Here is a 12243-nt window from a genome sequence, read left to right on the forward strand (position 1 = left end):
GTCGGTGATGATGGAGTTTGGGACCCCGAAGCGATGGATGATGTTGGTGAAGAACGCCACCGCCTGCTCGGACCTGATGCTGTTCAGGGGTCGGACCTCGATCCACTTGGAGAATTTGTCGATGGCGACCAGCAGGTGCGTGTAGCCCCCGGGCGCCTTCTGCAAGGGACCGACGAGGTCCAGACCCCATACAGCAAAGGGCCAGGTGATGGGTATCGTCTGCAGAGCCTGAGCGGGCAGGTGGGTCTGCTTCGCATAGAATTGGCACCCTTCGCAGGTGCGGACAATTCTAGTGGCGTCAGCCACCGCCGTTGGCCAGTAGAAGCCTTGCCGGAAAGCATTCCCGACAAGGGCTCGGGGCGCTGCATGATGGCCGCAAGCCCCCGAGTGTATTTCTTGCAGGAGTTCCTGACCTTCGGCGATGGAGATGCATCGCTGGAGGATGCCCGAGGGGCTCCGGTGGTAGAGCTCCTCCTCATCGCCCAGCAAGACGAATGACTTGGCGCGTCGCGCTACCCACCGAGCCTCGGCTTGGTCGAGGGGTAGCTCTCCTCGGCGGAGATATTGCAGGTACGGGGCCTGCCAATCTCGATCAGGCGTGGCCCCGCTCTGCCCCTCCTCGACGTCCAGTGCCTCACCCTCGGGGGCCGAGGGTACCTCGGGCTGAACCGCGGACGCCTCGGGTTGAGCCGAGGGTGCCTCGGGTTGAGCCGAGGGTGCCTCGGGCTGTGCCGAGGGCGCCTCGGGCTGTGCCGAGGGTGCCTCGGGCTCGGGAGCGTCATCGATCTTGACGGAGGGTTGACACAGATCCCGGGAGAAGACGTCCGGGGGAACCGTTGTTCGCCCCGAGGCTATTTTAGCCAGCTCGTCTGCAGTCTCGTTGTAGCGCCGAGCGATGTGGTTGAGCTCGAGCCCGTAGAACTTGTCTTCCAGGCGCCGAACCTCGTCGCAGTAGGCCTCCATCTTCGGGTCGCGGCAGTGGGAGTTCTTCATGACTTGGTTGATGACAAGTTGCGAGTCACCGCGGGCGTCGAGGCGTCTGACCCCTAGCTTGATGGCGATCCGCAACCCGTTGACCAGAGCCTCGTACTCAGCCACATTGTTGGACGCCGGGAAATGGAGGCGTAGCACGTAGCGCAGGTGCTTCCCGAGGGGCGAGATGAAGAGCAGGCCCGCGCCGGCTCCCGTCTTCATCAGCGACCCGTCGAAAAACATGGTCCAGAGCTCCGGTTGGATCGGAGCCGTCGGTAGCTGGGTGTCGACCCATTCGGCTACGAAGTCCGCCAACACCTGGGACTTGATGGCCTTCCGAGGGGCGAACGAGATTGTTTCGCCCATGATTTCCACCGCCCACTTTGCGATCCTGCCTGAGGCCTCTCGGCACTGGATGATCTCCCCCAGGGGGAAGGGTGACACCACAGTTACCGGATGAGACTCGAAGTAGTGTCGTAACTTCCGCCTTGTCAGGATCACAGCATACAGCAGCTTCTGAACTTGTGGGTAGCGGGTCTTGGTCTCGGACAGTACCTCGCTGACGAAGTAGACTGGCCTCTGAACGGGCAATGCATGCCCTTCCTCTTGCCTCTCGACCACAATCGCGGCGCTAACCACCTGAGTGGTCGCGGCGACGTAGACCAAGAGGGCTTCTCCATCAGCTGGGGGCACCAAGATAGGCGCCTTTGTAAGGAGTGCCTTCAGGTTCCCGAGGGCTTCCTCGGCCTCAGGGGTCCAAGCGAAACTCTCGGCCTTCCTTAAGAGGCGGTACAGAGGCAGACCTCTTTCGCCGAGGCGTGAGATGAAGCGGCTCAGGGCCGCGAGGCATCCCATGACCCTCTGTACGCCTTTTAAGTCCTTGATGGGTCCCATGCTGGTGATGGCTGCGATCTTCTCCGGGTTGGCTTCGATGCCTCGCTCGGAGACGATGAACCCCAGGAGCATGCCCCGGGGCACCCCGAAGACACACTTCTCAGGATTGAGCTTGACTCCTTTCGCCTTGAGACATCGGAATGTCACTTCAAGGTCGGAGAGGAGGTCGGAAGCCTTCCTTGTCTTGACTACGATGTCATCGACGTAGGCCTCGACTGTGCGACCGATGTGTTCGCCGAACACATGGTTCATGCACCGCTGGTACGTCGCGCCCGCATTCCCCAAACCGAACGGCATGGTGACATAGCAGTACATACCGAAGGGCGTGATGAAAGAAGTCGCGAGCTGGTCGGACTCTTTCATCCGGATCTGGTGATACCCTGAGTAGGCATCGAGGAAAGACAGGGTTTCGCACCCAGCAGTGGAATCCACGATTTGATCGATGCGAGGCAGAGGGTAGGGAACTTTCGGACATGCTTTGTTGAGACCAGTGTAGTCTACACACATCCGCCATTTCCCCCCTTTCTTCCTCACAAGCACAGGGTTGGCAAGCCATTCGGGATGGAATACCTCTTTGATGAACCCTGCTGCCATTAGCTTGTGGATCTCCTCGCCTATCGCTCTGCGCTTCTCCTCGTCGAATCGGCGCAGAGGCTGCCTGACGGGTCGGGCTCCGGCCCGAATATCCAGCGAGTGCTCGGCGACCTCCCTCGGTATGCCGGGCATGTCCGAGGGATTCCACGCAAAGACATCGGCGTTTGCGCGGAGAAAGTCGACGAGCACTGCTTCCTATTTGGGGTCGAGCCCGGAACCGATCCGGATCTGCTTGGAGGTGTCGTCGCTGGGGTCGAGAGGGACGGCCTTAACCGTCTCCGCTGGCTCGAAGTTGCTGGCATGACGCTTCACGTCTGGCACCTCTTTGGAGAGGTTCTCCAGGTCGGCGATGAGGGCCTCGGACTCGGCGAGGGCCTCGATGTACTCCACGCACTCCACGTCGCATTCGAACGCGTGTTTGTACGTGGGGCCGACGGTGATGACCCCGTTGGGGCCCGGCATCTTGAGCTTCAGGTAGGTGTAGTTGGGGACGGCCATGAACTTCGCGTAGCATGGCCTTCCCAGTACCGCGTGGTAAGTTCCTCGGAACCCGACCACCTCGAACGTCAAGGTCTCCCTTCGAAAGTTGGAGGGCGTTCCGAAGCAGACGGGGAGGTCGAGTCGTCCGAGGGGCTGGACGCGCTTCCCAGGGATGATCCCGTGGAAGGGCGCAGCGCCTGCTCGGACGGAGGACAGATCGACGCGCAGGAGCTTGAGGGTCTCGGCGTAGATGATGTTGAGGCAGCTGCCCCCATCCATCAGGACCTTGGTGAGCCTGACGTTGCCGACGATGGGGTCGACGACGAGCGGGTATTTCCCCGGGCTCGGCACATGGTCGGGGTGGTCAGCCTGGTCGAAGGTGATGGGCTTGTCGGACCAGTCTAGGTAGACTGGCGCCGCCACCTTCACCGAGCAGACCTCCCGGCGCTCTTGCTTGCGATGCCGAGCCGAGGCATTCGCCGCATGCCCACCGTAGATCATGAAGCAGTCGCGGACCTCGGGGTACTCTCCTGCTTGGTGATCTTCGTTCTTGTCATCGTCGCGGGCCCTGCCACCCTCTGCGGGTGGCCCGGCCCTGTGAAAGTGGCGCCGAAGCATGACGCACTCCTCGAGAGTGTGCTTGACGGGTCCCTGATGGTAGGGGCACGGCTCCTTGAGCATCTTGTCGAAGAGGTTAGCACCTCCGTGGGGCTTCCGAGGGTTCTTGTACTCGGCGGCGGCGACAAGGTCCGCGTCGGCGGCGTCGCGTTTCGATTGCGACTTCTTCTTGCCCTTCTTCTTGGCACCGCGCGGAGTAGACGCCTCGGGAGCCTCTTCCGATGGGCGGCCCTGGGGCTGCTTGTCCTTTCGGAAGATAGCCTCAACCGCCTCCTGGCCAGAGGCGAACTTGGTGGCGATGTCCATCAGCTCGCTCGCCCTGGTGGGGGTCTTGCGACCCAACTTACTCACCAGGTCGCGGCAGGTGGTGCCGGCAAGGAACGCGCCGATGACATCCGAGTCGGTGATGTTGGGCAGCTCGGTGCGCTGCTTCGAGAATCGCCGGATGTAGTCCCGAAGAGACTCTCCCGGCTGCTGCCGGCAGCTCCGGAGGTCCCAGGAATTCCCGGGGCGCACGTACGTGCCCTGGAAATTGCCGGCGAAGGCTTGGACCAAGTCGTCCCAGTTGGAGATCTGCCCCGGAGGCAGGTGCTCCAACCAGGCGCGAGCAGTGTCGGAGAGGAACAGGGGAAGGTTGCGGATGATGAGGTTGTCGTCGTCCGTTCCACCCAGTTGGCAGGCCAGGCGGTAGTCCGTGAGCCACAGTTCCGGTCTCGTTTCCCCCGAGTACTTTGTGATAGTAGTCGGGGGTCGGAACCGGGTCGGGAACGGCGCCCGTCGGATGGCCCGACTGAAGGCCTGCAGACCGGGTGGTTCGGGCGAGGGACTCCGATCCTCCCCGCTGTCGTAGCGCCCCCCACACCTGGGGTGGTAGCCTCGGCGCACCCTTATGTCGAGGTGGGCCCGACGGTCGCGGCGGTGGTGCTCGTTGCCGAGGTGGCCCGGGGCCACAGGCGAGGTGTTGCGCGTGCGCCCGGTGTAGACCGAGGCTTCCCGCATGAATCGAGAAGTCGCGGCATGAGGTTCCGAGGGGTATCCCTGCCTTCGGGAGGCAGTGCTCTCGGCCCGTCGGGCCGCAGCGCCTTCCAGGAGATTCTTGAGCTCTCCCTAGATTCGCCGGCCCTCGGTGGTTGATGGCTCCGGCATCGTGCGGAGGAGCATCGCTGCGGCTGCTAGGTTCTGACCGACCCCGCTGGATGCGGGCGGTGGCCTGACCCTGACGTCGTTGGCGATGCGGTGCTGGAAACCTTGGGGCAGGTGACGTATTTCTCCGGCCGGGGGTTGGCCCGCCCATACCTGCCCGACGTCCCGACGGATCGGCTCAAGCGCTCATGTTCCCTCGTCGAGCCTGGCCTGCGCCCCGCGGACTTGCTCGAGCTGTGGGTCGTAACCCCCCGCCGGAACGGGGACCACAGCTAGCTCCCGTGGGATGTCGGCGCGAGGCACCGGCCTAGGAAAATCACCATCCTCCGGCGTGCCAAGATGGTTGCCTTCGGAGGGATCCCCTAGCTCGACGTGGAAACATTCGCGGCTTGGGCCGCAGTCCTCGTCGTCAAGGCTGCGGCTACCGTCGGAACAGTCGGAGAGGCAGTAGTCACATGCGGTCATGAAGTCCCGCATTGCACTGGGGTTGCCAAATCCAGAGAAATCCCAACAGATGCTGGGATCGTCATCTTCCTCGGACCCAGAGGGCCCGTAGGTCGAGACGTCCGTCAATCGGTCCCAAGGCGACCGCATACGAAACCCCAGTGGGGTTGCACTCGCCTCAACGAGAGCGCCCGCCAAAGCAAGGTTGCTAGGCGGGTTGAGGCCGAGTCGAAATGACGTAAGATGGGAGTTAGTCAGTACCTTTTGGTCGACGAGGAGCGACGTAGTCACATCGGGGACTGGTTGTACCGTCGTCTCAGGTACGAGGGCGACGTCCTGCAAGCTCTCCGCGAGCGCGCTGGCGTCGTCTTCTTGCTCGGGATCAGTGTGTCGCGGGGGGACGGCGCTTGCCTTTGTCTCGAACGCGAGGTCGACGCCCGGCGTGCCTTCCGTTGGGGCGTCGGGGGCATCGATTCGCTCGACGGCCGACGAAGCGCGGCCTCCCGCTTGGCCTTGGTTGCCCCGCCTCCTCCTCCGTTGGCGGGGGAGAGGACGGGGCGAGCTCGAATGTTGTTCTTCCACCACGCGGGGAAGATGTCGTCGATTCCGCCGCCGGCGGGCGGGTTGTCGGCCGCCATTGTCGTTGTCGCGCGGTGGTGGAAGGAGTATCATGTCGTAGCTGCCGTCGAAGGACATGAACTCAAGACTCCCGAAACGGAGCATCGTCCCGGGCCGGAGAGGTTGCTGGAGACTGCACATCTGGAGCTTGACGGGAGGCTGTTCGTCAGCACGCAGCAGGCCCCTACCTAGCGCGCCAACTGTCGGCGTTTCGAGACCGGGGGGTCCCTAACCGACGAGTGAGTGTGCTGCGTGCCCCAGCCCAGATGGGTCGAGCGCGTGGGCGAGCGCGAAGGGGGGAGTGGCGAGGTGGCCGGAGACGGGGTGAGAGAGGTGGAAATCCCGCGGCCTTCGTGTTCGTCCCGCGCCCAGGTCGGGTGCGCTTGCAGTAGGGGGGTTACAAGCGTCCACGCGGGTGAGGGAAGCGAGCGGCCCCAAGAGAGCGCCTGTCCCGTCCTCGGCCCCGCGCGGCCAACCTTCTCTAAGAAGGCCCTGGTCCTTCCTTTTATAGGCGTAAGGAGAGGATCCAGGTGTACAATGGGGGTGTAGCAGAGTGCTACGTGTCTAGCGGAGGGAGAGCTAGCGCCCTAAGTACATGCCAATGTGGCAGCCGGAGAGATCTTGGCACCCAGCTGGCGTGATGTCGTGGCTGTCGGAGGAGCAACGGAGCCTGGCGGAGGGACAGCTGTTGGAGCGGTCGAGTCCTTGCTGACGTCCCCCTGCTTCCGTAAGAGAGCTGAGAGCCGCCGTCGTCACAGAGCTTGTGGGGCGCCATCATTGCCCATCTGGCGGAGCTAGCCAGATGGGACACCGGTCTTGTTCTCCGTGACCCGAGTCGGCTCGGGGTAGGATGATGATGGCGCTTCCTGTTGACGTGGCGGGCCTGTGCCCTAGGTCGGGCGACGTGGGGGCTCCTCCGAAGCCGAGGTCGAGTCTGTCTTCCGTGGCCGAGGCCGAGCCCGAGCCCCCGGGTCGGGTGAGGCGGAGATCGTTCGGCAGAGGCCCGGGCGGAGTCCGAGCCCTGGGGTCGGGCGAAGCGGAGTTCGTCGTCTTCTGGGGCTGAGCTCGAGTCCGAGCCCTAGGGTCGGGCGGAGCGGAGTTCGCCGTCTTCCGGGTCTTAGCCCGAGTCCGAGCCCTGGGGACGGGCGGAGCGGAGTTCGCCGTCTTCCGGGTCTTAGCCCGAGTCCGAGCCCTGGGGTCGGGCGGAGCGGAGTTCGCCGTCTTCCGGGTCTTAGCCCGAGTCCGAGCCCTGGGGTCGGGCGGAGCGGAGTTCACCGTCTTCCGGGTCTTAGCCCGAGTCCGAGCCCTGGGGTCGGGCGGAGCGGAGTTCGCCGTCTTCCGGGTCTTAGCCCGAGTCCGAGCCCTGGGGTCGGGCGGAGCGGAGTTCGCCGTCTTCCGGGTCTTAGACCGAGTCCGAGCCCTGGGGTCGGGCGGAGCGGAGTTTCCTATGGCGCCTTTGGCAAGACCTGACTGCCTGTCAGACTCACTCTGTCGAGTGGCACTGCAGTCGGGGTGGCGCAGGCGGCGCTGTCCTTCTGTCAGACCGGTCAGTGGAGTAGTGAAATGACGGCGGTCACCTCAGCTCTGCCGGGGGGCACGCGTCAGGATAAAGGTGTCAGGCCACCTTTGTGTTAAATGCTCCTGTGACTCGGTCAGTCGGTGCGGCGATTTAGTCAGGGTTGCTTCTTAGCGAAGCCAAGGCCTCGGACGAGCCGGGGATGTGTCCGCCGTTAAAAGGGGGGCCTCGGGCGAGACGGAAGTCCCTCGAGGTCGGCTGCCCTTGTCCGAGGCTAGGCTTGGGCGAAGCATGATCGAGTCACTCGTATGGACTGATCCCTGACTTAATCGCACCCATCAGGCCTCTGCAACTTTATGCTGATGGGGGTTACCAGCTGAGAATTAGGCGTCTTGAGGGTACCCCTAATTATGGTCCCCGACACCATCCCTATTCCAAACAAAATTACTGGCAGAGTTTATGAAGTCATGGTACCGGAAATCAAGGATATCCCGGTAGTATGCGAGTTCCCTGATGTCTTTCCCGAGGATTTGCCGGGACTACCACCTGAGCGGGAGTAGGGATGGCAATTTCACCCGCGGGTTCGGGCCCCGTCGGGTTTTGCACCCGTCGGGTTCGGGTTCGGGTGTAAAAATCCACCCACGGGTTAGACCCAAACCCGACCCGAAGCATTACGGGTGCGGGTGCGGGTTTTGATTTTCGCCCGCGGGTCACCCGGAACCCGGAGCTACGCCCGAAGCGCAGAGTTGCAGCCGGCCACCCGCCCAAGTCCCGTGCGCATCCAGTTTGTATTCCAGTGGGCCTTGAGAAAAACCCAAATCCCTCAACCCCAAGTCCCCAACCGGCCGCCATAGCAGATTAGCAGGCTAGCACCACTGCACCAGGCGTCCAGGGCTCCAGGCGGCCGCGGCCACGATAGATCCGCCCGCCGCTGCCCGCCCCACCCCGGCCACCCCCTCCGCCGTCACCACCACCGGAGGACGCATCCCCAGGGCCGCCGCATCCTGCTCCTGCCGGATCCCCAGGACCACCGGAGGAGGACGCATCCCTAGGAGCCACCGAGCGTCCGAGGCCAAGCCAGGAGTCCAAGTCTCCACTATCTAGGACCGGCACTCCCCACTCCGGCACTCCCCAAGACCACCGGAGTCCGACTGCAGCGGCCAGCGGCGCAGCCTGCTCCCACCACGTACGAGGTTCCTATCCTTGTAGGTGAGGTGAGCCGTGAGCATGTCCCTTGGCCCTTGCACAGCTTGACTTGAGCAGCTCTAATTTGTAAATTGCAGAGTCTGATGTCTGACCAAGGTGCTTCGAGGCCGAGCAGGAGCAGTCGTCAAGTTCCCACAAAGAGCAGTGCTGTGGTTGCAGGAGGTTCCTCAAGTGCAGCTACACCGACGAGTGCTGCTGCAAATGAAATGCCATCTTCAAGTGTTCAAGCTCCACCATCAGAAGGTACAGAACATGTGGTCGTAAATGATGATGATGATAATGTACAAGTTGGATGCAAAAGGAAGCTGAAATCTGATGTGTGGCTTGAATTTGAACAAGTAACAGTTGGGGGTAAAATGAAAGCTGAATGCACTTGGTGTAAAAAGCTACTAGTTGGAGATAGTAGAGCCGGTACTAATCACTTGCGTGGTCATCTTAGATGTTGTCAATCAAGACAGGTTAGGAAAGGATTAAAACAAACCTCCTTAAAACTAGGAAAAGATGAGAATGGGGCAGTAGTTGTTGAGAAGTATGTGTTTGATCAGGAAGTTGCTAGGAAAGAACTTGCACTAATGATATGTGTCCATGAGTATCCTCTATCCATGAATGTATAAGTGCTAAAAATGTGTTGGAATGTTGTTGCTTGTAGGTTCATATATGTGCCTGCTCCACATACCGGGGAAATGATAAGTGATGTCCTTTATGAGGTACTACAAGATTTGCAAATTGAAAAGAAGGTGTCAACGGTCACTCTTGATAACTGCACCACCAATGACAATTTGATGAGTTATATGCAAGATAAGCTACCCCTTCCCTCACTCATGCTAAATGGTACTTTGTTACATATGCGTTGTGCGGCACATATCATTAATCTCATCGTGAAAGATGGCATGACTGTTATGGAAAAGGGTGTTGAAAGAATACGTGATAGTGTTGGGTTTTGGTGTGCCACGCCAAAAAGGCATGAACGTTTTGAACGGACAGCAAATCAAATGAATATTAAATATGGTAGAAGGATAACTCTAGATTGTAAGACAAGATGGAATTCAACCTACGTTATGCTTAGCATTGCATTAGAATACCAATCAGTTTTTGATCGACTTGCAAGTAAAGAGAAGCTTTGTGCTCATTTTAAGCCAACAACAGATGATTGGGAGTTTGCTAGGGAGCTTTGTGGTAGGCTGAAAATATTTTTTGATGCAACTGAGCTATTGTCAGGCACTAGTTATGTAACAGCTAATCTTTTTTTCCCCAAAATTTGTGGAATTTATTTGGCCATTGATAAATGGAGAACTAGTGCCATTCCAAAGGTAGAAGAGATGTCTGTCTTGATGAAAGATAAGTTTAAGAAGTATTGGACAGATGTACATGGGCTTATGGAAGTAGCCACTGTTTTAGATCCTAGGTACAAATTGAAGTTCATGAAAGCTTTTTATAGCACCATTTATGGGGAAGAAAGTCCAACTACAGACGATGAAGTGTGTAGAGTCAAAAATTTGTTGTATGAGTTGGTGTTAGAATATCAAGAATCTATGGAGGGCATGGCAACAACAGATGCTGTAGGTGCATCTAGTAGGGGCTGTAGGGCCCCCAACGAAGGAGATGACTTGATGTTTGGAATCTTTGATAAATTCTTGTCGGAAGAACCTGATTGTTCATCTTTTGTGCGCACTGAGTTGGATTTATATTTGGAGGAGCCAACACTGCCAAGAACTCAAGAGCTAGACATAATTAATTGGTGGCAATATGCAGGGATCAAGTACCCCACTTTGAGAAAGATTGCTCGAGATATCATGGCAATTCCAGTCACAACTGTTGCATCTGAGTCTGTATTCAGCACTGGGGGAAGAGTAATAAGCCCACATCGAAGTAGACTAGCACCAAAAACAGTTGAAGGATTGATGTGTATGCAAGCTTGGTCTCGTGCTAACATGTTAGGCGATCAATCCTGTTTTGTGAATGCTCTAATGACATGTTTGGAGGATGAAGAAGAAGAAATGGTAACATTGAGTTTCTTAACATTTATTTTCTTACTTTTGATTTAATGAATACTATCATTTAATTGTCTATTTTTCTTGTTAGGATGAAGCAGATTCTACCATAGTTGATTGAAGTTGAAGCTTGACCAAGTGATTTGTTTGGAGGATGAAGAAATGGTAACATTGAGTTCCTTAATATCTAATTTCTTAGTTTTGGTTTACTGAATACTAACATTTGATTGACTACTTTTTGCTAGGATGAAGCAGATTCTTGTATTCTACAATGGTTGAGTGTTGCTGTTGGTGCAATATTGAATTGGTCTCTATGTGTTATGTTATTCCTACCGCTATTGGCTTGGTGTATAATGCATTAATGCTGTGGACCTGTGAACTATTTGTGTTTGACACATAGGCATGAACTTATTCTCATATGTATCATGTATTCATGTTACTGCTGTTATTATTGTGAGACTGATGTAATCATGTAATGATGCTGGTACCATTTCAGTTTGAGACATGAATTTATTGTTGCAATGTTGCTGTTTTGTCTAAGATTATTACCTGTGAACTGTTTTTTGCTGCTGGGCCAGTGGGCCTTCACCTGGCGTCAGCCGGTCTGCTGGTCACAGCACGCACACCCGACGGGGACCCGAAACCCACCCGAAACCCGACGGGTGCGGGTGCGGGTGTGGGATTTCACCCGCGGGTGTGGTCGCGGGCGGGTTTGGGCTTATTCCGCGGGTGCGGTCGCGGGTGGGTTTTTTCTCCACCCGACCCGAACCCGACCCGTTGCCATCTCTAAGCGGGAGGTAGAATTTGTAATAGAGTTGAAGCCCGGTACGGCTCCAATATCTAGAAGATCGTACCGTATGCCTCCTAATGAGTTGGCAGAATTGAAGATTCAATTACAAGATCTCCTGGAGAAAGGATTCATCCGGCCAAGCTCATCGCCATGGGGTTGTCCAGCCATATTCGTCAAAAAGAAGGATCAAACCTTACGAATGTGTGTGGATTATCGACCCTTGAATGAGGTCACCATCAAAAACAAGTACCCTCTTCCAAGGATCGACATTCTATTTGATCAATTGACTGGAGCAAGGGTATTTTCAAAGATTGATCTCCGATCGGGCTATCACCAGATCCGTATTCGGCCCGAAGATATACCAAAGACCGCCTTCACTACGCGGTATGGGTTGTTTGAATATCTGGTAATGTCTTTCGGGTTAACAAATGCTCCGGCCCACTTCACATATTTAATGAACTCGGTATTTATGCCCGAGCTAGACAAGTTTGTGGTGGTCTTCATTGATGACAATTTGATATATTCTAAGAATGAAGAGGAGCACGCCCAACATTTACGGATCGTGTTAACGCGCCTGAGGGAACATCAACTGTATGCCAAATTCAGCAAATGCGCGTTTTGGCTGGTGGAAATTCATATTCTGGGACATGTTCTATCTGCCAGAGGGATTGCGGTAGACCCCAGCAAAGTCAAGGACATTTTGGAGTGGAAACCCCCGACCACTGTTCATCAGGTCCGAAGTTTCCTTGGACTGGCGGGATATTACCGCAGATTCATACCAGACTTTTCTAAGCTTGTGAAACCAATCACAAGTTTATTGAAGAATGATGTTAAATTCAATTGGTCTTCGAAGTGTGATGAAGCCTTTGAACAATTGAAGACATTACTAACCACTGCTCCGGTATTGGCTCAACCGGACATCACCAAGCCTTTTGATGTATATAGTGATGCATCTGGCAGTGGACTCGGCTGTGTAC

The 12243-nt window shown here is 56.9% G+C and overlaps 2 long non-coding RNA genes across 3 annotated transcripts; one reads left to right on the plus strand and one right to left on the minus strand.

Annotated features, from left to right (window-relative positions):
* The first annotated feature begins 7880 nt into the window (after positions 1 to 7880).
* Positions 7881 to 8847, plus strand: LOC109940977 (uncharacterized). Of its 2 annotated transcripts, none has more exons than XR_002263793.2 (2): positions 7881 to 8493; positions 8563 to 8847. It is a non-coding gene; the product is annotated as an uncharacterized lncRNA (long non-coding RNA). The 2 variants fall into 2 exon arrangements; XR_002263792.2 differs by having other exon boundaries at positions 7881 to 8488.
* LOC111589766 (uncharacterized) lies at positions 8535 to 11259 on the minus strand. Its single transcript, XR_002748892.1, has 2 exons — positions 11026 to 11259; positions 8535 to 8680 (listed from the first exon to the last, which is right to left on the minus strand). It is a non-coding gene; the product is annotated as an uncharacterized lncRNA (long non-coding RNA).
* Between the last annotated feature and the right edge of the window lie 984 nt (positions 11260 to 12243).

Source organism: Zea mays, chromosome 7 (assembly GCF_902167145.1).
Source record: "Zea mays cultivar B73 chromosome 7, Zm-B73-REFERENCE-NAM-5.0, whole genome shotgun sequence".
In the NCBI taxonomy this organism is placed as follows: Eukaryota; Viridiplantae; Streptophyta; class Magnoliopsida; order Poales; family Poaceae; genus Zea; species Zea mays.